We start from the raw sequence: 27,054 nt of genomic DNA, 5'->3' as shown, positions 1-27,054 counted from the left end.
TGTTGCCAATTTGTACTTCCCAAGCGCTTAGTACAGTGCTCTACACATAGTAAGCGCTCAATAAATACGATTGATGATGACAGGGTAGGGGCCTGGGAGGCACAATGTCTGCTGCCATTTATCTGCTGCATGGGGACAGGGTAGGAGCCTGGGAGTCACAAGGTTTGCTGCCATTTGGTTTTGTTCTCTGTCTCCCCCTTTCAGACTGTGAGCCCACTGTTGGGTAGGGACGGTCTCTATACGTTGCCAATTTGTACTTCCCAAGCGCTTAGTACAGTGCTCTGCACATAGTTGGCGCTCAATACATATAATTGAGGATGACAGGGTAGGGGCCTGGGAGTCACAAGGTTTGCTACCATTTGTCTGCTGCATGGGGACAGGGTAGAGGCCTGGGAGTGACAAGGTTTGCTGCCGTTTGTCTGCTGCGTAGGGACAGGGTAGGGGACTGGGAGTCACCAGGTTTGCTGCCATTTGGTTTTGTTCTCTGTCTCTCCCTTTTAGACTGTGAGCCCACTGTGGGGTAGGGACTGTCTCTATATGTTGCCAATTTGTACTTCCCAAGCGCTTAGTACAGTGCTCTGCACATAGTAAGCGCTCCATAAATACGATTGATGATGACAGGGTAGGGGCCTGGGAGACACAAGGTTTGCTACCATTTGTCTGCTGCATGGGGACAGGGTAGAGGCCTGGGAGTGACAAGGTTTGCTGCCGTTTGTCTGCTGCGTACGGACAGGGTAGGGGCCTGGGAGTCACCAGGTTTGCTGCCATTTGGTTTTGTTCTCTGTCTCTCCCTTTTAGACTGTGAGCCCACTGTTGGGTAGGGACTGTCTCTATATGTTGCCAATTTGTACTTCCCAAGCGCTTAGTACAGTGCTCTGCACATAGTAAGCGCTCAATAAATATGATTGATGATGACAGGGTAGGGGCCTGGGAGTCACAAGGTTTGCTGCCATTTGTCTGCTGCATGGGGACAGGATAGAGGCCTGGGAGTTACAAGGTTTGCTGCCGTTTGTCTGCTGCATGGGGACAGGGTAGGGGCCTGGGAGTCACAAGGTTTGCTGCCATTTGTCTGCTGCGAAGGGACAAGGTAGGGGCCTGGGAGTCACAAGGTTTGCTGCCATTTGGTTTTGTTCTCTGTCTCCCCCTTTTAGACTGTGAGCCCACTGTTGGGTAGGGACTGTCTCTATATGTTGCCAATTTGTACTTCCCAAGCGCTTAGTACAGTGCTCTACACAAAGTAAGCGCTCAATAAATACAATTGATGATGACAGGGTAGGGGCCTGGGAGGCACAAGGTTGCTGCCATTTATCTGCTGCATGGGGACAGGGTAGGGGCCTGGGAGTCACACGGTTTGCTCTCATTTGGTTTTGTTCTCTGTCTCCCCCTTTTAGACTGTGAGCCCACTGTTGGGTAGGGACTGTCTCTATATGTTGCCAATTTGTACTTCCCAAGCGCTTAGTACAGTGCTCTACACAAAGTAAGCGCTCAATAAATACAATTGATGATGACAGGGTAGGGGCCTGGGAGGCACAAGGTTGCTGCCATTTATCTGCTGCATGGGGACAGGGTAGGGGCCTGGGAGTCACACGGTTTGCTCTCATTTGGTTTTGTTCTCTGTCTCCCCCTTTTAGACTGTGAGCCCACTGTTGGGTAGGGACTGTCTCTATATGTTGCCAATTTGTACTTCCCAAACGCTTAGTACAGTGCTCTACACATAGTAAGCGCTCAATAAATACGATTGATGATGACAGGGTAGGGGCCTGGGAGGCACAATGTCTGCTGCCATTTATCTGCTGCATGGGGACAGGGTAGGAGCCTGGGAGTCACAAGGTTTGCTGCCATTTGGTTTTGTTCTCTGTCTCCCCATTTTAGACTGTGAGCCCACTGTTGGGTAGGGACTGTCTCTATATGTTGCCAATTTGTACTTCCCAAGCGCTTAGTACAGTGCTCTGCACATAGTTGGCGCTCAAGAAATATAATTGAGGATGACAGGGTAGGGGCCTGGGAGTCACAAGGTTTGCTGCCATTTGTCGGCTGCATGGGGACAGGGTAGGGGCCTGGGAGTCACAAGGTTTGCTGCCGTTTGTCTGCTGCGTAGGGACAGGGTAGGGGCCTGGGTGTCACCAGGTTTGCTGCCATTTGGTTTTGTTCTCTGTCTCTCCCTTTTAGACTGTGAGCCCACTGTTGGGTAGGGACTGTCTCTATATGTTGCCAATTTGTACTTCCCAAGCGCTTAGTACAGTGCTCTGCACATAGTAAGCGCTCAATAAATACGATTGATGATGACAGGGTAGGGGCCTGGGAGTCACAAGGTTTGCTGCCATTTGTCTGCTGCATGGGGACAGGATAGGGGCCTGGGAGTTACAAGGTTTGCTGCCGTTTGTCTGCTGCATGGGGACAGGGTAGGGGCCTGGGAGTCACAAGGTTTGCTGACATTTGTCTGCTGCGAAGGGACACGGTAGGGGCCTGGGAGTCACAAGGTTTGCTGCCATTTGGTTTTGTTCTCTGTCTCCCCCTTTTAGACTGTGAGCCCACTGTTGGGTAGGGACTGTCTCTATATGTTGCCAATTTGTACATCCCAAGCGCTTAGTACAGTGCTCTACACATAGTAAGCGCTCAATAAATACGATTGATGATGACACGGTAGGGGCCTGGGAGTCACAAGGTTGCTGCCATTTATCTGCTGCATGGGGACAGGGTAGGGGCCTGGGAGTCACAAGGTTTGCTGCCATTTGGTTTTGTTCTCTGTCTCCCCCTTTTAGACTGTGAGCCCACTGTTGGGTAGGGACTGTCTCTATATGTTGCCAATTTGTACATCCCAAGCGCTTAGTACAGTGCTCTACACATAGTAAGCGCTCAATAAATACGATTGATGATGACAGGGTAGGGGCCTGGGAGGCACAATGTCTGCTGCCATTTATCTGCTGCATGGGGACAGGGTAGGAGCCTGGGAGTCACAAGGTTTGCTGCCATTTGGTTTTGTTCTGTCTCCCCGTTTTAGACTGTAAGCCCACTGTTGGGTAGGGACGGTCTCTATACGTTGCCAATTTGTACTTCCCAAGCACTTAGTACAGTGCTCTGCACATAGTTGGCGCTCAATACATATAATTGAGGATGACAGGGTAGGGGCCTGGGAGTCACAAGGTTTGCTACCATTTGTCTGCTGCATGGGGACAGGGTAGGGGCCTGGGAGTGACAAGGTTTGCTGCCGTTTGTCTGCTGCGTAGGGACAGGGTAGGGGCCTGGGAGTCACCAGGTTTGCTGCCATTTGGTTTTGTTCTCTGTCTCTCCCTTTTAGACTGTGAGCCCACTGTTGGGTAGGGACTGTCTCTATATGTTGCCAATTTGTACTTCCCAAGCGCTTAGTACAGTGCTCTGCACATAGTAAGCGCTCAATAAATACAATTGATGATGACAGGGTAGGGGCCTGGGAGTCACAAGGTTTGCTGCCATTTGTCTGCTGCATGGGGACAGGATAGGGGCCTGGGAGTTACAAGGTTTCCTGCCGTTTGTCTGCTGCATGGGGACAGGGTAGGGGCCTGGGAGTCACAAGGTTTGCTGCCATTTGTCTGCTGCGAAGGGACAAGGTATGGGCCTGGGAGTCACAAGGTTTGCTGCCATTTGGTTTTGTTCTCTGTCTCCCCCTTTTAGACTGTGAGCCCACTGTTGGGTAGGGACTTTCTCTATATGTTGCCAATTTGTACTTCCCAAGCGCTTAGTACAGTGCTCTACACATAGTAAGCGCTCAATAAATACGATTGATGATGACAGGGTAGGGGCCTGGGAGGCACAATGTCTGCTGCCATTTATCTGCTGCATGGGGACAGGGTAGGAGCCTGGGAATCACAAGGTTTGCTGCCATTTGGTTTTGTTCTCTGTCTCCCCCTTTTAGACTGTGAGCCCACTGTTGGGTAGGGACCGTCTCTATACGTTGCCAATTTGTACTTCCCAAGCGCTTAGTACAGTGCTCTGCACATAGTTGGCGCTCAATACATATAATTGAGGATGACAGGGTAGGGGCCTGGGAGTCACAAGGTTTGCTACCATTTGTCTGCTGCATGGGGACAGGGTAGAGGCCTGGGAGTGACAAGGTTTGCTGCCGTTTGTCTGCTGCGTAGGGACAGGGTAGGGGACTGGGAGTCACCAGGTTTGCTGCCATTTGGTTTTGTTCTCTGTCTCTCCCTTTTAGACTGTGAGCCCACTGTTGGGTAGGGACTGTCTCTATATGTTGCCAATTTGTACTTCCCAAGCGCTTAGTACAGTGCTCTGCACATAGTAAGCGCTCAATAAATACGATTGATGATGACAGGGTAGGGGCCTGGGAGTCACAAGGTTTGCTACCATTTGTCTGCTGCATGGGGACAGGGTAGAGGCCTGGGAGTGACAAGGTTTGCTGCCGTTTGTCTGCTGCGTAGGGACAGGGTAGGGGCCTGGGAGTCACCAGGTTTGCTGCCATTTGGTTTTGTTCTCTGTCTCTCCCTTTTAGACTGTGAGCCCACTGTTGGGTAGGGACTGTCTCTACATGTTGCCAATTTGTACTTCCCAAGCGCTTAGTACAGTGCTCTGCACATAGTAAGCACTCAATATATACGATTGATGATGACAGGGTAGGGGCCTGGGAGTCACAAGGTTTGCTGCCATTTGTCTCCTGCATGGGTACAGGATAGGGGCCTGGGAGTTACAAGGTTTGCTGCCGTTTGTCTGCTGCATGGGGACTGGGTAGGGGCCTGGGAGTCACAAGGTTTGCTGCCATTTGTCTGCTGCGAAGGGACAGGGTAGGGGCCTGGGAGTCACAAGTTTTGCTGCCATTTGGTTTTGTTCTCTGTCTCCCCCTTTTAGACTGTGAGCCCACTGTTGGGTAGGGACTGTCTCTATATGTTGCCAATTTGTACTTCCCAGGCGCTTAGTACAGTGCTCTACACATAGTAAGCGCTCAATAAATACGATTGATGATGACAGGGTAGGGGCCTGGGAGGCACAAGGTTGCTGCCATTTATCTGCTGCATGGGGACAGGGTAGGGGCCTGGGAGTCACACGGTTTGCTCCCATTTGGTTTTGTTCTCTGTCTCCCCCTTTTAGACTGTGAGCCCACTGTTGGGTAGGGACTGTCTCTATATGTTGCCAATTTGTACTTCCCAAACGCTTAGTACCGTGCTCTACACATAGTAAGCGCTCAATAAATACGATTGATGATGACAGGGTAGGGGCCTGGGAGGCACAATGTCTGCTGCCATTTATCTGCTGCATGGGGACAGGGTAGGAGCCTGGGAGTCACAAGGTTTGCTGCCATTTGGTTTTGTTCTCTGTCTCCCCATTTTAGACTGTGAGCCCACTGTTGGGTAGGGACTGTCTCTATATGTTGCCAATTTGTACTTCCCAAGCGCTTAGTACAGTGCTCTGCACATAGTTGGCGCTCAAGAAATATAATTGAGGATGACAGGGTAGGGGCCTGGGAGTCACAAGGTTTGCTGCCATTTGTCTGCTGCATGGGGACAGGATAGGGGCCTGGGAGTTACAAGGTTTGCTGCCGTTTGTCTGCTGCATGGGGACAGGGTAGGGGCCTGAGAGTCACAAGGTTTGCTGCCATTTGTCTGCTGCGAAGGGACAGGGTAGGGGCCTGGGAGTCACCAGGTTTGCTGCCATTTGGTTTTGTTCTCTGTCTCCCCCTTTTAGACTGTGAGCCCACTGTTGGGTAGGGACTGTCTCTATATGTTGCCAATTTGTACTTCCCAAGCGCTTAGTACAGTGCTCTACACATAGTAAGCGCTCAATAAATACGATTGATGATGACAGGGTAGGGGCCTGGGAGTCACAATGTTTGCTGCCATTTATCTGCTGCATGGGGACAGGGTAGGGGCCTGGGAGTCACAAGGTTTGCTGCCATTTGGTTTTGTTCTCTGTCTCTCCCTTTTAGACTGTGAGCCCACTGTTGGGTAGGGACTGTCTCTATATGTTGCCAATTTGTACTTCCCAAGCGCTTAGTACAGTGCTCTGCACATAGTAAGCGCTCAATAAAGACGATTGATGATGATGATGATGATGATGAGTCACTTAATTTCTCTGTGCCTCAGTTACCTCATCTGTAAAATGGGGATTAAGACTGTGAGCCCCACGTGGGACAACCTGATCACCTTGCAACCTCCCCAGCGCTTAGAACAGTGCTTTGCACATAGTCGGCAATTAACAAATGCCATCATCATTATTATTAATCATCCTGAATCAGCCAGAGTACTTCACACCTAGTGTTTAACAAATCCCACTATTATCCGTCATAATTCATTATGGGCAAGGAACATGTCTGCTAATTCTGTTTTACTGTACCCTCCTAGCTGCTCAATAAATATGATTGATTGATTGAGCGAGTGATAGAACTGCATTCGTGCTTATGGAGGGTTTTAAGGGGAAATTCCTGACCACATCTTCTCGATAGCCACTGACAAAGAGGGGGCCTCCACTCAACAATCAATCAGTGGTATTTATTGAACATTGCCTTTGTACAGAGCACTATGCTAAGCTCTTGGGAGGGTAGAATAAAACAGAGTCAGGAGACACATTCCCTGCCCACAACGAGTTTACGGTCTAGAGGGAATGATAGAACCGTGATCGAAAAGGGAGGTACGGTGAGCTGTGTGAAAGAATTGATTACAATTCAGGGTCCCTTCCAGCCCTAAGATTATTTGATTCTTATCTCCTACACCACCCTGACTAGAGGGAAGCAGTGTGGCTTAGTGGAAAGCACCCGGGCTTGGGAGTCAGAGATTGTGGCTTCTAATCTCCGCTCCGCCACTTGTCAGCTGTGTGACTTTGGGCAAGTCACTTAACTTCTCTGTGCCTCAGTTACCTCATCTGGAAAATGGGGATTAAGACTGTGAGCCCCCCGGGGCAACCTGATAAACTTGTATCTATTCCAGTGCTTAGAACAGTACTTGGCACATTGTAAGTGCTTAACAAATACCATTATTATTATCATTATTATTAATAATCCTGGCTCTGTCATTTGTCTGCTGTGTGACCTTGGGCAAGTCACGTCACGTCTCTGTGCCTCAGTTTCCTCATCTGTAAAATGGGTTTTAAGACTGTGAGCCCTATGTGGAACAGGGACTGTGTCCAACACAATGATCTTGCGTGGCTCAGTGGAAAGAGCTCGGGCTTTGGAGTCAGAGGTCATGGGTTCATATCCCGGCTCCGCCAACTGTCAGCTGTGTGACTTTGGGCAAGTCACTTCACTTCTCTGGGCCTCAGTTACCTCAGCTGTAAAATAGGGATTAAGACTGTGAACCTCTTGTGGGACAACCTAACCACCTTGTAACTTCCCCAGCACTTAGAACAGTGCTTTGCACATAGACTGTGAGCCCACTCTTTTAGACTGTGAGCCCACTGTTGGGTAGGGACTGTCTCTGTATGTTGTCAATTTGTACTTCCCAAGTGCTTAGTACAGTGCTCTGCACACAGTAAGCGCTCAATAAATACGATTGAGGATGATAGTAAGCGCTTAATAAATGCAATCATTATTATTATTATTATTATCTACCCCAGTGCTTAATACAGTGCCTGGCATATTATTATTATTATTTTATTGTTGTTGTTGTTATTAATAAAACAAGCTTTCCTCCCTTCCTCTCTCTGCCCTCCTCGCTCTCTGTTAGCCAATACCCTTTCACTTTCCTTTTTAAAGAGCCACACTTGGAACTGAGGCACAGAGAAGTGAATTGACTTGCCCAAGGTGACAGGGCAGGCAAGTGGAGGATCAGGATTAGAACCCAGAACCTCTGATTCCCAGGCTCATGTTCTTTCCACTAGGCTACGTTGTTCCACAGCATGGACTGAATCACAGAATGGATCGAGCCTGAGACCCAGAAGGGACCCTGGAGAGGATATGTGGACTCCTCTCAGGAAGCAGCATATGGCCTAGGGAAAGAACATGATACTGGGGGGAGTCGGGGGGAAGGAGAGGTAGAAAAATCCTAGTTCTAATTTCAGCTCTCCCACCTGTCTGCTGCATGACCTTGGGCAAGTCACTTAATTTCAATGGGCCTCAGTGTCCTCATCTGGAAAACAGGAATGTACTACGTTCTTCCTTCTACTTAGACTGTGGGCCCCATTTGGGACTGGGGATGTGTCCGACCTGATTATTGTGTATCTCATCCACTGCTGAATATAGTCCTTGATAGATACCACTATTATCATCATCATCATCAATCGTATTTATTGAGCGCTTACTATGTGCAGAGCACTGTACTAAGCGCTTGGGAAGTACAAATTGGCAACATATAGAGACAGTCCCTACCCAACAGTGGGCTCACAGTCTAAAAGGGGGAGACAGAGAACAAAACCAAACATACTAACAAAATAAAATAAATAGAATAGATATGTACAAGTAAAATAGAGTAATAAATAGGTACAAACATATATACATATATACAGGTGCTGTGGGGAAGGGAAGGAGGTAAGATGGGGGGATGGAGAGGGGGATGAGGGGGAGAGGAAGGAGGGGGCTCAGTCTGGGAAGGCCTCCTGGAGGAGGTGAGCTCTCAGTAGGGCCTTGAAGGGAGGAAGAGAGCTAGCTTGGCGAATGGGCAGAAGGAGGGCATTCCAGGTCCGGGGGATGACGTGGGCCAGGGGTCAATGGCGGGACAGGCGAGAGCGAGGTACGGTGAGGAGATCAGCGGTGGAGGAGCGGAGGGTGCCGGCTGGGCTATAGAAGGAGAGAAGGGAGGTGAGGTAGGAGGGGGCGAGGTGATGGACAGCCTTGAAGCCCAGGGTGAGGAGTTTCTGCCTGATGCGCAGATTGATTGGTAGCCACTGGAGATTATTGAGGAGGGGAGTAATATGCCCCGAGCGTTTCTGGACAAAGATAATCCGGGCAGCAGCATGAAGTATGGATTGAAGTGGAGAGTAATACCCTTATGTAGGCCTCTGTTGTCCGACTTCTCGTAAAAGTCCTTCACTTGCTTATTTCCAAAGAGTTAAGTCCTTTCTCGGCCTTGCCAGTTTGCAGGGTAAGCTGAAACCTGCCCGCATTCGGGCCACCGGGCTGCAAATTGTGGTCTGAGCGGGTAACTGACAGCTTTATCACATCCTGAATTTATATGGCTCATTTCTGAGAAATTAGAGAGCTTGATACCCACGCTGTTGACTTTAGTGGTTTTCTCTCCCTCTGCTTCTTACCCCAACATCCTTTCACAGCTGGAGTTAAACAGTCCCAGGAGCCCTTTGATTTTAACCCTCAATTTGCCCAAATAGCCCCCGGAGCCCAGCCGTTTCCTTTGCCTTTTCCGGTAACTCCATGACTGTGAAACCTGGATAAGTGCCAGGGTTCTTGGAGGAGATACCTAATTTTTTTTTTTTTTTAGTGGTAATGGTTAAGCTCTTACAATGTGCCTGGCACTGTACTAAGCACGGGGGTAGATACGAGATAATCAGGTTGGAGAAGTAGCGTGGTTTAGCGGAAAGAGCACAGGCTTGGGAGTCAGAAGTTGTGGGTTCTAATCCCGCCTCCCCCACTAGTCAGCTGTGTGACTTTCCTCAGTTACCTCATCTATAAAATGGGGATTAAGACTGTGAGCCCCACTCGGGACAACCTGATCACCTTGTAACTCCCCCAGCACTTAAAACAGTACTTGGCACAGAGTAAGCGCCTAACAAATGCCATCATCATTATTATCATTATTCTGTCCCACATGGGGCTCAGGGTCATTTGTTCATTAATTCAATTGTATTTATTGAGCGCTTACTGTGTGCAGAGCGCTTGGAAAGTACAGTTCAGCATTAGAGACAATCCCTGCCCACAACAATCTAGAAGGGGGGAGACAGACATCAAAACAAGTAAGCAGGCATCAAAAGCATCAATATAAATAAACAGAATTATAGGTATGCACATCAAAACAAGTAAACAGGTATTCATATAAATAAATGGAATTATAGATATGTGCATATATACATAAATGTGGTGGGGCGGGGGGGTAGAGCAAAGGGAGTGAGTCAGGGGGATGGAGAGGGAAGGGAGAGCTGAGGAAAAGAGGGGCTTAGTCTGGGAAGGCCTCTTGGAGGAGGTCAACATCATCATCATCAATCGTATTTATTGAGCGCTTACTGTGTGCAGAGCACTGTACTAAGCGCTTGGGAAGTACAAGTTGGCAACTTATAGAGACAGTCCCTACCCAACAGTGGGCTCACAGTCTAAAAGGGAGAGACAGAGAACAGAGGAGACAGAGAAGGTGAGCCTTTGGTCTTATTCCCAGGCCCCTGATCTTTCCACTAGACCATATTGCTTCTCTTGCTTTCTGGTAATGGAGTACTCTTCGACTTGTTGCAGTGTGACATCAATGAAGTCAGAAACGCAACCCGTTTTACAGATGCGGTAACTGAGGCCCGGAGAAGCGAAGTGACTTGACCAAAGTCACGCCGCAGGCAAGTGGCGGAGCCGGGATTAGAACCCAGGTCCTTCTGCCTTCAGCCGGTGCTCTAGGCACTGGGCCACGCTGCTTGTCTTAGGGGAATGAGCACAGCGGGGGACCGAGGGCAGGATTCCCCGGAGTCTCAGAGTTAGGACCATATGGGAGGGAGTGCGGTGAGAGGGCTGGGGACTCCCCCTTCCATGGACTGTGGCTAGTGGTTTGTGCAATGCTATTATTATTATTATTATTATTATCATTATTATTATTATTATTATTATTATCATTATTTTGGTGTGGTTTTCCCTCACTAGCCTACTTTTTGACTGTGGCTAGTGGTTTGTGCAATGTTATTATTATTATTATTATTATTATTGTTATTATTATTATTATTATTATTATCATTATTTTGGTGTGGTTTTCCCTCACTAGCCTACTTTTTGACTGTGGCTAGTGGTTTGTGCAATGCTATTATTATTATTATTATTATTATTATCATTATCATTATTTTGGTGTGGTTTTCCCTCACTAGCCTACTTTTCGACTTCGTTCTAAACTCCCAGTAGCAGGATGTAAAACGGGACAATATTGCTTTCTCTGGCTGTTAGAACAGCCTTGCACCACCAGAAAATATCACTTGTTTTCTCCACCAGAGGCCAGGGGTGGGAAAAGGTCAAAGCCCAAATTGGCAGGTGACAGGATATGGAGCAGGACATGGAAAGGTAAGTACAGGTAATTATTATTCTCTAAATGCAAGGTTTGGGGGCCGTGGGAGAGGTGTGGTGGGTCACCTCACCCTGGACGCTTCTGGCTTTATCATTCATTCATTCAATCGTATTTATTGAGCGCTTCCTGTGTGCGGAGCACTGGACTAAGCGCTTGGGGAGTCCAAGTTGGCAACATAGAGAGACGGTCCCTACCCAACAGTGGACTCACAGTCTAGAAGGGGGAGACAGAGAACAAAACATATTAGCAAAATAAAATAAATAGAATAAATATGTACAAATAAAATAAATCAATATATACAGGTGTTATGTAAGGGGGTCACTTGAAGCAGCGTGGCTCAGTATCACTCTTCCTTACTTAGTGGTGGCCTGGTGCTTGGGTCACATGATGTGTTGGGGGAGGGTTATTTTACTTGTACCTATTTACTATTCTATTTATCTTGTTAATGATCATCAATCGTAATCAATCGTATTTATTGAGCACTTACTGTGTGCACAGCACTGTGCTAAGCGCTTGGGAAGTACAATTTGGCAACAAATAGAGACAGTCATCATCATCATCATCATCAATTGTATTTATTGAGTGCTTACTGTGTGCAGAGCACTGTACTAAGCGCTTGGGAAGTACAAGTTGGCAACATATAGAGAGAGTCCCTACCCAACAGTGGGATCACAGTCTAAAAGATGTCTAATGATGTGCATATAGCTTTAATTCTATTTGTTCTGATGACTTTGACACCTGTCTACATGTTTTGTTTTGCTGTCTGTCTCCCCCTTCTAGACTGTAAGCCCGTTGTTGGGCGGGGACCGTCTCTATATGTTGCCAACTTGTACTTCCCAAGCGCTTAGTACAGTGCTCTGCACACAGTAAGCGCTCAATAAATACGATTGAATGAATGAGTGCAACGCCACGCACATGCTCTTATTCTGTGGAAAAGAGCAAATAGGCCCGTAGGGGACCTGAAGGGGTGCAGCATATTGAGAAGGGGAAGGTACCAACATAGTCAAGAAGGATAAATCTTCTTGGTCAAGAAGATTTAAGGTTAAGAAGTCCATGATGGGGCTCTTAAAGGGAAACATTAGAGATGTGGAAGGACTGAAACAAACTCTTAGGCCCATTGTGCATTATCAGAAAAGTCTGGGATGTTAGAAGATGGATTTCTAATAACAAAGATTGTATTTGTTAGGCTCTTTTCATGTGTCAAGCGCTGCTCTGAGTGCTGGGGTAGATACAAGCTAATCATTCAGTCATTTATTCAATCGTATTTACTGAGCGCTTACTGTGTGCAGAGCACTGTACTAAGCGCTTGGGAAGTACGAGTTGGCAACATATAGAGACGGTCCCTACCAGCAACGGGCTCACAGTCTAATCAGGTTGGACACAGCCCCCGTCCCACATGGGGCTCAGTCTTAGCCTCCATTTTACAGATGAGGGAACTGAGGCACAGAGAAGTGAAGTGACTTGCCCAAGGTCACACAGCAGACAAGTGGTGGAGTCGGAATTAGAACCCAGGCCCCTCTGACTAATGATAAGAATGGAGGAAGGAAGGCATCCTTCACACTGTTCCTTCAAACATCCTTAGTTGCCACTGTCAGAGGCAGAATACTGACCTGGATCAATCGATTAATCGATAGTATTGAGTTTGGCATTTCTTATCGTTTCATATTTTCTATTATATAAACATCGCTCTTCGTCTCCACTGAGGACAGAACAAGAGGAATTGGGCTAGTGGATTTTAGGGGAGGCAATAGAAATGGTGCAAAATGGGCAGAGAAGAGCGCAGAGCCAAGCAAGGCAATTTCCTCCTGGGTCATGATGCTAAAACACAACAATAGCACTGTGTTGTGGTTATTTCAACCAAAAACAGGTCTGCATAACCAAAAAACTTTTACACGCTGGGGTAGATACAAAAGAATTGGGCTGGACACAGTCCCTGTCCCCAAGAGGGCTCAGTCTTAATCCCCATTTTACAGATGAGGTAACTGTGGCACAGAAAAGGGAAGTGACTTGCCCAAGGTCACACAGCAGACAAGTGGCAGAGTCGGAATTAGAACCCGGGTCCTCTGCCTTCCAGTCCCACGCTCTTTCCACCAGGTCACTCTGTTTTTCAATTCTGTGTGACCTTGGGCAAGTCACTTAACTTCTCTGAGCCTCAGTTACCTCATCTGTAAAATGGGGATTAAGACTGTGAGCCCCACGGGGGACAACCTGATCACCTTATATCCTCCTCCCAGTGCTTAGAACGGTGCTTTGCACATAGTAAGCGCTTAACAAATGCCATTATTTATTAATTAATTAATTCCCATCTGTATACTCTTTCCCAGCACTTAGTACAGTGCTCTGCACGAAGTCAGCGCTTAATAGTAATAATGGCATTTATTAATCAATCAATCAATCGTATTTATTGAGCGCTTACTGTGTGCAGAGCACTGTACTAAGCGCTTGGGAAGTACAAGTTGGCAACATATAGAGACAGTCCCTACCCAACAGTGGGCTCACAGTCTAAAAGGGGGAGACAGACACTATGTGCAAAGCACTGTTCTAAGCGCTTAATAGATGCTGTATTCCAGCTCTGCCAATTGCCTGCTGTCTGACCTTGGGCAAATCACTTTACTTCTCTATGCCTCAGTTTCTTCAACTGTAAAATGGGGATTAAATACCTGCTCTCCCTGCTATTTAAACGGTGGGCCTCATGTAGAACAGGAACCGTCCGACCTGATTAACTCGTACTTACCTCGCCTCTCAGAACAGTGTTTGACACATAGTAAGTGATTAGACTGTGAGCCCACTGTTGGGTAGGGACTGTCTCTATATGTTGCCAATTTGTACTTCCCAAGCGCTTAGTACAGTGCTCTGCACATAGTAAGCGCTCAATAAATACGATTGATGATGATTAACAGATACCATGAAAAAAACCCCATAACTTTCATCGTCTACCAACCCTGTTATATTGTACTCTGCTCTGCCCCCAGTTAGTGCTCCATAAATGCAACTGATTGATAGAAAAGCCTTATGAAATCATTTGATGATGATGGCATTTGTTAAGCACTTACTATGCGCAAAGCGCTGTTCTAAGCGCTGGGGGGGATACAACGTGATCAGGTGGTCCCACGTGGGGCTCACAGTCAATCCCCATTTTACAGCTGAGGTAGCTGAGGCTCAGAGAAGTTAAGTGACTTGCCCAAGGTCACACGGCAGACATGTGGCGGAGCCGGGATTTGAACCCATGACTTCTGACTCCAAAGCCCGGGCTCTTTCCACTGAGCCATCGGGGCTGGGGCTATTCCTTTGCTTTGCGGTGGCGTGGCTGGCCAGGGAGACCGAGGCTGTCTTGTCGGATTCATTCCCTGTTGCCAGTGGAGTAAAGCAGGGATGCCTCGATGGCCCTGATTTAATTTATTCTTAACAGGCCTGTTGGACGATGTGACGACAGAGCTGGATCACGTGATAGAATATGCTTCTGCTCCTCCGGGAAAATCTTCCTACTCCCAGACTTTGAGACGCTAGAGCCATTCAGAGTCCTAGAGACAGTCATTTAGGAATTACCCTCTGAGGAAGATGACTGAGCTCCACACGCCCAAGAAGACACGCAAATGCCGGCCCGCTGTAGACCACTTCACCGAATCAGTCAGGGGTTATAGGTTGACGGTAAGTCTAGAGAAAACTACGGGGCTGGATCTGCCGGAACCAGGGAAACCAAAGAACTCAACCAAAAAAAAATTATATTGGCAGCCCAGAGCTAATGCCATCACAGAATTCTGCTACCTAGGCAACACTCGCCAATGACGCGGTGATGACGATGATGTTATTAATAATAACCCTAATACTTATTAAGCCCTTACTATGTGAAGCAGCGTGGCTCAGTGGAAAGAGCCCGGGCTTTGGAGTCAGAGGACATGGGTTGTCAGCTGTGTGACTTTGGGCAGGTCACTTAATCAATCAATCGTATTTATTGAGCACTTACTGTGCGCAGAGCACTGTACTAAGCGCTTGGGAAGGACAAGCTGGCAACATATAGAGACAGTCCCTACCCAACACTTAACTTCTCTGGGCCTCAGTTCCCTCGACTGTAAAACGGGGACAAAGACTGTGAGCCCCGCTTGGGACAACCTGATCACCTTGTAACCTCCCCAGCGCTTAGAACAGTGCTTTGCACATAGTAAGCGCTTAATAAATGCCATCATTATTATTATTATGTGTCTAGCACTGTTCTAAGCGCTGACAGGATAATCGGGTCAGACAGAGTTCCTGTCCCATTTAGGGCTCACAGTCTAAGTAGAAGGGAGAACGGGTATTGAATCCCCATCTTGTGGTTGGGGAAACTGAGGCACGGAGCAGTGAAGCGACTTGCCCATGGTCACCCAGCAGGTACGAGTCGGGTCCTCTGACTCTCAGGGCCCTGCTCTTTCCACTTGGCCATGGATAGACCAAGAAGTTAGAAAACCAAATCGAGGAGACCAGTCCATCCTTTGGGAAATTATCAGAAGAGTGCGAAGGCAGTACGGGATCAGAATCTCCCACTTCAAAACTTTATTGGAGGCACATCTCCTCCAGGAAGCCTTCCCTGACTAAGCCCTCCTCTCTTCTTCTCCCACTCCCTTCCACGCTGCTTTTACTTGCTCTTTCATTCACCCTCCCTCCCATCCCCACAGTACCTATGTATATAGCTGTATATAAATGTCATTTATTTATTTATTCATTCATTTATCTATTTATTTATTTCTATTAATGTCTGCCTGCCCCTCTAGACTGAGCTCGTCGTGGGCAGGAATGTGTCTGTTTGTTGCTAGATTGCACTCTCCCAAGAGCTTAGTACAGTGCTTTGCACACAGTAAGCGCTCAATAAATACGATTGATGATGATGACTCAATAAATACAACCGAATGAATGGATGAATCAGCCCCCAGGCCAAGCTACAGGTCTACAGAGGTGGAGCGTTCATTGCCCGACCTCCTCTGTGACCATGAAACCTGGGCTCCACCCAGGTGTCACATCCAACTCCTGGAACTATTTCAACAATCTCATGCATCAGTCAGTCAGTCGATGGCATCTATTGATCGCTTGCTATGTGCAGAGAGTACTGTACTGAACGCTTGGGAGAGTACAATACAGAAGAATTAGGCAGGCCCGTTCCCTGTCCATAAAGAGCTTACAGTTTAGCGGGGGGAGGCAGACATTAAGGTGAATGAATAAGTCATTTATAATATATGATATTTACTTTAAAGAAATGTACATAAGCGCTGTGGGGCTGGGTGTGGGGAGGATATCAAACGTCCAAAGGTCACAGAGCCAAGTGCATAGATGATGCGGAAGGGAGAGTGAGCCGGGTATGCGAAGCAACATGGCCTAATGGGTAGCGCGCAGGCCTGTGAGTCACAGGGTTATGGGTTCTAATCCTGGCTCTGCCAGTTGACTGCTGTGACCCTGGGAAAGCCACTTAGCTTCTCTGTGCTTCAGCTCCCCCATCTGTAAAATGGGGGTCAAGACCGTGAGTCCTATGTGGGACGGGGATTGCGTCCAACCCGATTATCTTGTAACTACCCCAGGGCTTAGAACGGCGCTTGGCACATAGTAAGCACTTAACACATACCATAATTACTATTATTATTAAAAGAGGGCTTAAGTGGGGAAGGCCTCTCAGAGGAGACGTGACCTGAATAATGTTTTGAAGGGAGGGAGAGCGGTGGTCCGGCATTTATGGAGGGGGAGAGAGGGAAGATGCGGGAAAGAGGTCGGCGGGGAGATAGATGATGAGATAGGGGATGAGCCGCGTGTGTGAAGTGAGGTAGGATGGGGTGAGATGACCGAGCGCTTTAAGGCCAGTGGTAAGGAGTTTATGGTCTATGATCATAAGCTAGCTCTCTTCCTCCCTTCTGAGAGCTCACCTCCTCCAGGAGGCCTTCCCAGACTGAGCCCCTTCCTTCCTCTCCCCCTCGTCCCCCTCTCCATCCCCCGCATCTTACCTCCTTCCCTTTCCCACAGCACCTGTATATATGGATATATGTTTGTACATATTTATTACTCTATTTATTTATTTTACTTGTAAATATCTATTCTATTTATTTGATTTTGTTAGTATGTTTGGTTTTGTTCTCTGTCTCCCCCTTCTATCATCATCATCATCATCAATCGTATTTATTGAGCGCTTACTATGTGCAGAGCACTGTACTAAGCGCTTGGGAAGTACAAATTGGCAACATATACAGTCCCTACGCAACAGTGGGCTCACAGTCTAAAAGGGGGAGACAGAGAACAAAACCAAACATACTAACAAAATAAAATAAATAGAATAGATATGTACAAATAAAATAAATAAATAAATAGAGTAAAAAATATGTACAAACATATATACATATATACAGGTGCTGTGGGGAAGGGAAGGAGGTAGACTAGACTGCTAGACTGTGAGCCCACTGTTGGGTAGGGACTGTCTCTATATGTTGCCAGCTTGTACCTCCCAAGCACTTAGTCCAGTGCTCTGCACACAGTAAGCGCTCAATAAATACGATTGATTGATTGATCGGCGTCGAACGGCAAGGCGGTTCTCGAATGAAGTCCGTCTCCCGGCATCACCGCACCACGTTTAACGCTGCGTGGGACATGCGAGAGTGAATCCAGAGTGCTGTACTGGGAAACCAAAACCCAGCAGGACAGAAGAAATGTTTTAAGAGCCCAGGAAAAGGTTGGTGAGGATCCAACAGCGTGTCCTACCACGATCGAGAAAAGGGAGGCTCTTTGCTGGCTCCAGACGGAACCAGCAACGAGGAGGCGAAAGCTAAGGCGATGCTCCAAACGGGAATGACCACCCAACAACAGACAGCAGTGTGGCCTAGTGGATGGCGGTTGGGCCTGGGATTCAGAAGAACCTGGGTTCTAATTCTGGCTCTGCTACTTGTCTGCTGTGTGACCTTGGGCAAGTCACTTCATTTCCTCTGCGTCCCAGTTCCCTCATCTGTCAAATGGGGATGGAGACTGTGAGCCGCTTGTGCGACAGAGACTGTGTCCAACCTGGCTAGCTTGTAATAATAATAATAATAATAATAATGATTGGCATTTGTTAAGCGCTTACTAGGTGCAAAGCCCTGTTCTAAGCGCTGGGGAGGATACAGGGTGATCAGGTTGTCCCATGTGGGGCTCACAGTCTTAATCCCTATTTTACAGATGAGGTAACAGAGGCCCAGAGAAGTTAAGTGACTTGCCCAAGATCACACAGCAGACATGTGACTACCCCTCGTCCCCCTCTCCATCCCCCCATCTTACCTCCTTCCCTTCCCTACAGCACCTGTATATATGTATAGATGTTTGTACATATTTATTACTCTATTTATTTATTTATTTTACTACTACATATCTATTCTATTTATTTTATTTTGTTAGTATGTTTGGTTTTGTTCTCTGTCTCCCCCTTCTAGACTGTGAGCCCACTGTTGGGTAGGGACTGTCTCTATATGTTGCCAATTTGTACTTCCCAAGCGCATAGCACAGTGCTCTGCACATAGTAAGCGCTCAATAAATACGATTGATGATGATGATGATACCCCAGTGCTTAGTACAGGGGAAAGAGCCCGGGCTTTAGAGTCAGAGGTCAGGGGTTCAAATCCCGGCTCCGCCAACTGTCAGCTGTGTGACTTTGGGCAAGTCACTTCACTTCTCTGGGCCTCAGTGACCTCATCTGGAAAACGGGGATTAAAACTGTGAGCCCCCGGTGGGACAACCTGATCACCTTGTAACCTCCCCAGTGCTTAGAACAGTGCTTTTACACATAGCAAGCGCTTAACAAATATCATCTTTATTATTACAGTGCCTGGCACACTGTAAGTGCTTAACAAACACCGTTAAAAAAAGATGGTCTTTCTGTCAGCACACCGTGGTCAGGACTGTGGGACCTACACTGGGCTTTTCAGTCAAAATTCTCCCTCTTAGGTGAATTTCTTCTTCAGGAACGTCTTTAAGTGCCAAGGACAACTCAATGTATAGCTCCACAATGGACCGTCGAAGCTGTCATCAACCAACTGCTGTTGTTACATTTTACTCTCCCAAAGGCTTAGTGCAACGTTCCGCACATAGTTCACGCTCAATAAACATGATTGATTAATTGATTTCCAGCCTTTGACGCCTAAATGTTAACCAACTTGCCCTGGAGGAGGGTACCAAAAATGATTATCTACCAGGATTTATGGTACATTCAGATTTCTTGAAATCTGAATCTCTGCAATGAACTGATTTGAGATGGCAAAGGAACCTAACAAGAAGGACTGTCACGTGACCACTAAAAAAGAGAGAAAACAAATTTTCTTTGTTTCCCAGACGGTGATTCTAGCCATCAAGTTCTCCAGTGAGTCACGCTTGCAGTGGGGGAGGTTCTTCCCAACCACTTTTTAAGGAAACGACTAAGTAATACTAGTAGCAGGCGATGACGGGCCAAATGATGCAATCTCCAAGGTCCGGTCTGTAAAACCCCATTTTCTTTTCTCTTCCCCAAATCTGATGCTTAGGCAAGAAGGAATCCTAGAATCCCAGAGTCTGCATCGCCCTGACTCTCTCCCTTTATTCACCTTACCACTCTGCCCAGCCCCGCAGCACTTATGTACATATCCAGAATTTATTTATTTATCTTGATGTCTGCCTCCCGCTCTTGACTGCAAGCTCGCTGTGGGCGGGGGAATGTGTCTGTTATATTGTTGTGTTGTACTCTCCTAAATGCTTATTGCAGTGCTCTGCACACAATAAGCATAGACTGTGAGCCCACTGTTGGGTAGGGACCGTCTCTATATGTTGCCAACTTGTACTTCGAAAGCGCTTAGTACAGTGCTCTGCACCCAGTAAGCGCTCAATAAATACGATTGAATGAATGAATAAGCACCGATAAGAGAAGCTGCCTGGTGTAGTGGATACAACTCAGGCCTGGGAATCAGAAGGTCAGAGGTTCTAATCCTGGCTCTGCCACTGGTCCGCTGTGTGATCCTGGACAAGTCACTTAACTTCTCTGTGCCTCAGTTACCTCATCTGTAACTGTAATCTCACCTCTAAAACGGGGATAGAGACTGTGAGCCCCATGTGGGACAGGGACTGTGTCTAACCCCAATTTGTTTATAACCGTACCTGGCATGTAGTAAGCACTTAACAAATACCATTATTATTATTTTAATAATAATAATAATTAAAATATAAATATAAATAATAATAATAATGATAATAAATACGATTGATTGATTGCATCAGAGGGGACTTTAAGAAGTTCACTGATCCTATTCCCTTCCTCCAGGCAAGAGAATGCATCAACCTTCCAGGACTGGTGGCTTGTTAGCTGATTAGCTGATAACTATATTTACATTTCCCCTGTGACTCCTGGTCATTTATTCAAGGGTCAGGTTATGAGTTGGTTGTCCTGTTCAAGAGTTGATACTCTAACTGGGAAAAGATAAAACCACCTTCTATATCAAAGTAGAAAGAATCCTAATTGGCTATCAGAAACTCCAAAACAATCCATTCAATTGTATTTATTGAGCACTTACTGTGTGCAGAGCACTGTACTAAGCTCTTGGGAGAGTAGCAGTACATCATAGTTGGTAGACCCATTTCCTGCCAACAAGAAGCTTACAGTTTAGAGGGCAGTAATTTTGGTCTCTTTCTCGCCCACCAAGAATTTTTAATTTTACTTAGCTGCGGTCAATCAATCAATCAATCAATCGTATTTATTGAGCGCTTACTATGTGCAGAGCACTGTACTAAGCACTTGGGAAGTACAAATTGGCAACATATAGAGACAGTCCCTACCCAACAGTGGGCTTACAGTCTAAAAGGGGGAGACAGAGAACAAAACCAAACATACTAACAGATTGCCTTACATATACACCTGCACCAAGTCCTGTCCATTAATAATGATTAAATTCAATCTGTTTCCTTTCCTGTTCGTGGACTAGGTGCTCCAGAAAGGAATCGCTGAACCTATGCAAGAACCCCTTCTTCCCATTCATTCATTCATTCATTCAATTGTATTTATTGAGCACTTACTGTGTGTAGAGCACTGTACTAAGCGCTTGGGAAGTACAAGTTGGCAACAATGAGTATACTTTGAACTAGTGAAAATCCTGAACTGTAGAAGAATTTTAAAAATGCAAATTGATCACAGTACGATGGGTGTGCCTTCCTGAATCTGTTTATTCCTATGTGTATTTCTGTGTGCCTCGATGCTGGGCTCAGACTAAAGAGGTCAAATTGGCTTAAATAATACCGATAGACGGTCTCTTGAAAAAATGATAATGGTACTTGTTAAGCTCTTACTTTGTGCCAAGCACTGTACTAAGCACTTGGATAGATATAATTAGGTTGGACATATTCTCCCTGTCCCATATGGGGTTCACGGACTAAGTAGGAGGTATAACAGAGAGTTGAATCCTCGTTTTACACATGAGGAAACTGAGGCACGGGGAAGTTAAGTGACTTGCCGAAGGTCACACAAAAGCAACTGTGTAGAAACAACATGGCCTAGTGGATAGAGCGCACGGGTTTGGGTGTCAGAAGATTCTGGTTCTAATTCCAGCTCTGACGCTTGTCTGCTGGGTGACCTTGGGCAAATCCCTTCACTTCTCTGTACCTCTGTTACCTCATCTGTAAAATGGGCATTAAGACTGCGAGCCCTATGTAGGACAGGGACTGTGTCCAACCTGATTAACTTGTATCTATCCCAGCGCTTAGTACAATGCCTGGCATATAGTAAGCACTTAACAAATACCACTTAAAAAAAGCTGCCAGTCCTTGGGATTAGAACCCAGTCATTCATTCATTTATTTATTTAATTGTATTTATTAGGCGCTTACAGTGTACAGAGCACTGTACTAAGGACTTTCTAGACTGTGAGCCCACTGTTGGGTAGGGACCGTCTCTATATGTTGCCAACTTGGACTTCCCAAGTGCTTAGTACAGTGCTCTGCACACATTAAGCGCTCAATAAATACGATTGATTGATACAATACAACAATAAACCACACATTCCCCGCCCACAGTGAGCTCAGGAGCCCAAGTTTGTGCATTCATTCATTCAATTGTATTTATTGAGCACTTACTGTGTGCAGAGCACTGTACTAAGCACTTAGTACACTTTGCACTAGACCCCACTGCTTACCTAGATGAACCATGTTAATAGGAAGGACTCAGCCCTTTCTCCCAGCCGCCCATTCAGGCGGTCTTCAAACTTAGTACAGTGCTCTGCACACAGTAAGCGCTCAATAAATACAATTGATTGATTAATTCAGGCACAATGTTTCTGAAAATTGCTTCAATTCAAAGCGCTGTAAATCGGAACAAATTTTTCCATTAGGAGCAATGGTACAAATGGGAGATTGATTCCTGAACCAAGGTTAGAGACGCCAGTTTTCGCCACATAACCTGGCATTGTGTTCTAAACCAATTATTGATGTGTAAAAGAGTTACATTCATGCATTTGTATTGAGCTGGGTGATCATTCATCTGCTTTTATACTAGACAACCTGGATTTCTGCTGCCCCATCTTTATTTCGGGTAAACCCCTTTCTCCCTCATTTTCTCCCTCTCGGCTGAAGAAGCGAGGTCTAGTGGAAAGAGCACAGGCCTGAGAGTCAGAGGTCCTGGGTTCCAATCCGGGACCCACCACATCCCTACTGTGTGACTTCGGGAAAATCACTTCACTTCGCTGTATCTTAGTTCCCTCATCTGCAAAATAGGGATTCAATACCTGTTCTCCTTCCTACTTCGACTGTGAGATCTGATCATCCTGCATAATAATAATTATTATTATGGTATTTGTTAAGCGCTTACTATGTGCCAAGCACTGTTCTAAACGCCGGGGTAGACACAAGCTAATAAGATTGGACACAGTTCATGTCCACATGGAGCTCACAATCTTAATCCCCATTTTTCAGATGAGGTAGCTAAGGCACAGAAGTTAAATGGCTTGCCCGAGGTCACACAGCAAACAAGTGGTGGCTCTGGGATTAGAACCCAGATCCTCTGATGCCCAGGCCCCATGCTCTTTCCACTAGGCCTCACTGCTTCTTAAGGGACGAAAATATCATATAGGGCTAGAGAGGGCAGTTCCAAGATACGATCTTCCCACAAACCCCATCCAACCCAGTGCTTAGTACAATGTCTGCCACATAGTAAGCACCTAAAAAGTATTATTATTTAATTATCATTATTATTATCATCAATCCCCCCAGCCTCTGACTCCCTGTCCACTTTAAACTACCCCCCGCCCCCTTCGTGGCTTTTATAAATTTTTTCTCAATCTCTCCCCAAGAGCCTCTCCTTCCACTCTCCTTTCACTCATTCATTCAGGAGCTTTGTCATAAAGGGGCTAGTAGGAAAAGTCGAAATGATGTGGTGTAAAGCTGAAACAGGATGTAAATTTAGAAGCAGAAATGTTGCCCCTTGTAACCAGAAACTCCTTAGGTCGAGGACCGTCTGTAGTCCTATTGCTGCTTAACTGAGGATTTGTTCATCAAAGTGAGATTTAATGCTTCCTGCTTTTGGCAAAATCCTGTTTCTTTCTGGGAGGAAACAGGAGTTAAGTTTGGTACCCGAATTATCAGGAAATTTGGATTACTGGGATCTGAAATAATAAAGTTTTTGTAATATTTATATTAATTAATATAATCAATAATATTAATTAATTAATATTAATACTAAATAAATTATTTAATAATAAATAATAAAGTATGTTACGGCGATTCACAATAAATTCATTCAATCGCATTTACTGAGCGCTTACTGTGTCCAGAGCACTGTACTAAGCGCTTGGGAAGTACAAGTTGGCAACATATGGAGATGGTCCCTACCCGACAGCGGGATCACAGTCTAGAAGGGGGACACAGACAACAAAACCAAACATATTAACAAAATAAAATAAAGAGAATAAATATGTGCAAGTAAAATAAATAAGTAAATAGAGTAATAAATACATGCAAACATATATACATATATACAGGTGCTGTGGGGAGGGGAAGGAGGTAAGGGGGGATGGGGAGGGGGAAAAGGGGGAGAGGAAGGAGGGGGCTCAGTCTGGGAAGGCCTCCTGGAGGAGGTGAGCTCTCAGTAGGGCTTTGAAGGGAAACCAAACACATTAACCAAATAAAATAAAGAGAATAAATATGTGCAAGTAAAATAAATAAGTAAATAGAGTAACAAATACATGCAAACATATATACATATATACAGGTGCTGTGGGGAGCGGAAGGAGGTAAGGGGGGATGGGGAGGGGGAGAAGGGGGAGAGGAAGGAGGGGGCTCAGTCTGGGAAGGCCTCCAGGAGGAGGTGAGCTCTCTGTAGGGCTTTGAAGGGAAACCAAACATATTAACAAAATAAAATAAAGAGAATAAATGTGTACAAGTAAAATAAATAAGTAAATAGAGTAATAAATACATGCAAACATATATACATATATACAGGTGCTGTGGGGAGGGGAAGGAGGTAAGGGGGGATGGGGAGGGGGAGAAGGGGAGAGGAAGGAGGGGGCTCAGTCTGGGAAGGCCTCCTGGAGGAGGTGAGCTCTCAGTAGGGCTTTGAAGGGAAACCAAACATATTAACAAAATAAAATAAAGAGATTAAATGTGTGCAAGTAAAATAAATAAGTAAATAGAGTAACAAATACATGCAAACATATATACATATATACAGGTGCTATGGGGAGGGGAAGGAGGTAAGGGGGGGATGGGGAGGGGGAGAAGGGGGAGAGGAAGGAGGGGGCTCAGTCTGGGAAGGCCTCCTGGAGGAGGTGAGCTCTCAGTAGGGCTTTGAAGGGAAACCAAACATATTAACAAAATAAAATTAAGAGAATAAATGTGTGCAAGTAAAATAAATAAGTAGAGTAATACATATGTACAAACATATATACATATGTATATGTTATATAGCATATATATATATATACAGAGAAGCAGCATGGCTCAGTGGAAAGAGACTGGGCTTTGGAGTCAGAGGTCATGAGTTCAAATCCCAGCTCTGCCAACTGTCAGCTGGGTGACTTTGGGGAAGTCACTTCACTTCTCTGGGCCTCAGTTCCCTCGTCTTCAGTGCCACATTGTTCATTGGAGGGGTTATCGATCATTTTGCTCCGTCAAACACTAATGTCCCTCTTGAAGTTGGATTAAGGTGAGGCAGGACTTAAAGAAAATACTCAATTTTGATTTTCCACCCTCAATCCTTTGCTTATGCTGCTTCCTGGCCCGACACTCACGTCTCCCCTAAGCCTCCTAGACTTTAAAGGCCTCCTAAAATCCACCTCCTCTAGAAAACCCTCCCATTTTATTTTATTTGTGCATATTTAGTCTATTTATTTTATTTTGTTAGTAGGTTTTGTTTGGTGTCCGACTTTGCCAACTTGTACATCCCAAGCGCTTAGTACAGTGCTCTGCACACAGGAAGCGCTCAATAAATGCGATTGAATGAATGAATGAATGAATGAATAAACCGGCACGCCCGAAGCAGTATCCAAGCAACCGACCAAAGCCCCGCCCCCTCCTGACTGCGCATGCTCCAGATAGTTTGGCTTCCGCTCCTGTCGGTTGTCATTGAGACACCCGACGATGTGCGCATGTGCGCGAGTTTTTTTTAAAGCCGAGCTAAGGCGCATGCGCACCCATCTCGGGCTGTTTCGCAGCTAAACCGAGTTTTTTTTTGGTAAAAAGCCGAGTTAAGGCGCATGCGCACCCATCTCATCCCGGACCTCGGTCTGCTTCGTAGCCAGAACAAGAGCAAGAGGGTTTTCTTTTTTTGTAAAAAGCCGAGCTAAGGCGCATGCGCACCCATCTCATCCCGAACCTCGGGCTGCTTTGCAGCCGAGCAAGAGGTTTTTAAGGCGCATGCGCACCCGTCTTTTCCCGGACCTCGGGCTGCTTTGCAGCCAGGGCAAGAGGGGTTTTTTTTCGTAAAAAGCCGAGCTAAGGCGCATGCGCACCCACCTCTTCCCGGACCTCGGGCTGCTTCGCAGCTAGAACAAGAGGTTGTTGTTTTTCTTGTAAAAAGCCGAGCTAAGGCGCATGCGCACCCATCTCTTCCCGGACCTCAGCAAGAGGCCTTTTTTCGGTAAAAAGCCGAGCTAAGGCGCATGCGCACCTATCTCATCCCGGACCTGGGCTGCTTCGCAGCCAGGGCTGGAGGTTGTTTTTCTTTGTAAAAAGCCGAGCTAAGGCGCATGCGCACCCATCTCTTACCGGACTTAGGGCTGCTTCGCAGCCAGAGCAAGAGCTAGCGGTTTTTTTTTCGTTGTAAAAAGCCGAGCCTAAGGCGCATGCGCACCCTTCTCTTCCCGGACCTCGGGCTGTTTCGCAGCCAGGGCAAGAGCAAGAGGTTTTTGGGGGTTTTTTTGTAAAAAGCCGAGCTAAGGCGCATGCGCACCCATCTCATCCCGGACCTCGGGCTGCTTCGCAGCCAGGGCTAGAGGATTTTTTTTTTTTTGGTGAAAAGCCGAGCTAAGGCGCATGCGCACCCATCTCTTCCCGAACTTCGGCCTGCTTCGCAGCCAGAGCAAGAGGTGGGGTTTTTTTGGTAAAAAGCAGAGTTAAGGCGCATGCGCACCCATCTCTTCCCGGACCTCAGCAAGAGGCCTTTTTTTTGGTAAAAATCCTAGCTAAGGCGCATGCGCACCCATCTCTTCCCGAACTTCGGGCTGCTTCGCATCCAGAGCAAGAGGTGGGGTTTTTTTGGTAAAAAGCCGAGCTAAGGCGCATGCGCACCCATTTCTTCCCGGACCTCAGCAAGAGGCCTTTTTTTTTTTGGTAAAAATCCTAGCTAAGGCGCATGCGCACCCATCTCTTCCCGAACTTCGGGCTGCTTCGCAGCTAGAACAAGAGGTTTTTTTTTTTTGTAAAAAGCCGAGCTAAGGCGCATGCGCACCCATCTCTTCCCGGACCTCAGCAAGAGGTCTTTTTTTTTTTTTTGGTAAAAAGCCGAGCTAAGG

At 46.5% G+C, this 27,054-nt stretch overlaps 1 long non-coding RNA gene across 1 annotated transcript in view; it reads right to left on the bottom strand.

Moving 5' to 3' along the window:
- The window catches only part of LOC119927295, a 40,528-nt gene extending 14,102 nt beyond the window's left edge, over nucleotides 1-26,426 (bottom strand). Inside the window, exon 1 of the long non-coding RNA XR_005450396.1 lies at nucleotides 26,309-26,426. This is a non-coding gene — a long non-coding RNA (uncharacterized LOC119927295). The remainder of the gene's footprint in view (nucleotides 1-26,308) is intronic.
- Nucleotides 26,427-27,054: the final 628 nt, after the last annotated feature.

Source organism: Tachyglossus aculeatus, chromosome 4 (genome assembly GCF_015852505.1).
Source record: "Tachyglossus aculeatus isolate mTacAcu1 chromosome 4, mTacAcu1.pri, whole genome shotgun sequence".
Taxonomy (NCBI): Eukaryota; Metazoa; Chordata; class Mammalia; order Monotremata; family Tachyglossidae; genus Tachyglossus; species Tachyglossus aculeatus.
The sequence above is the reverse complement of the archived record's forward strand: the minus strand, read 5'-3'. Positions and strand labels throughout refer to the sequence as shown.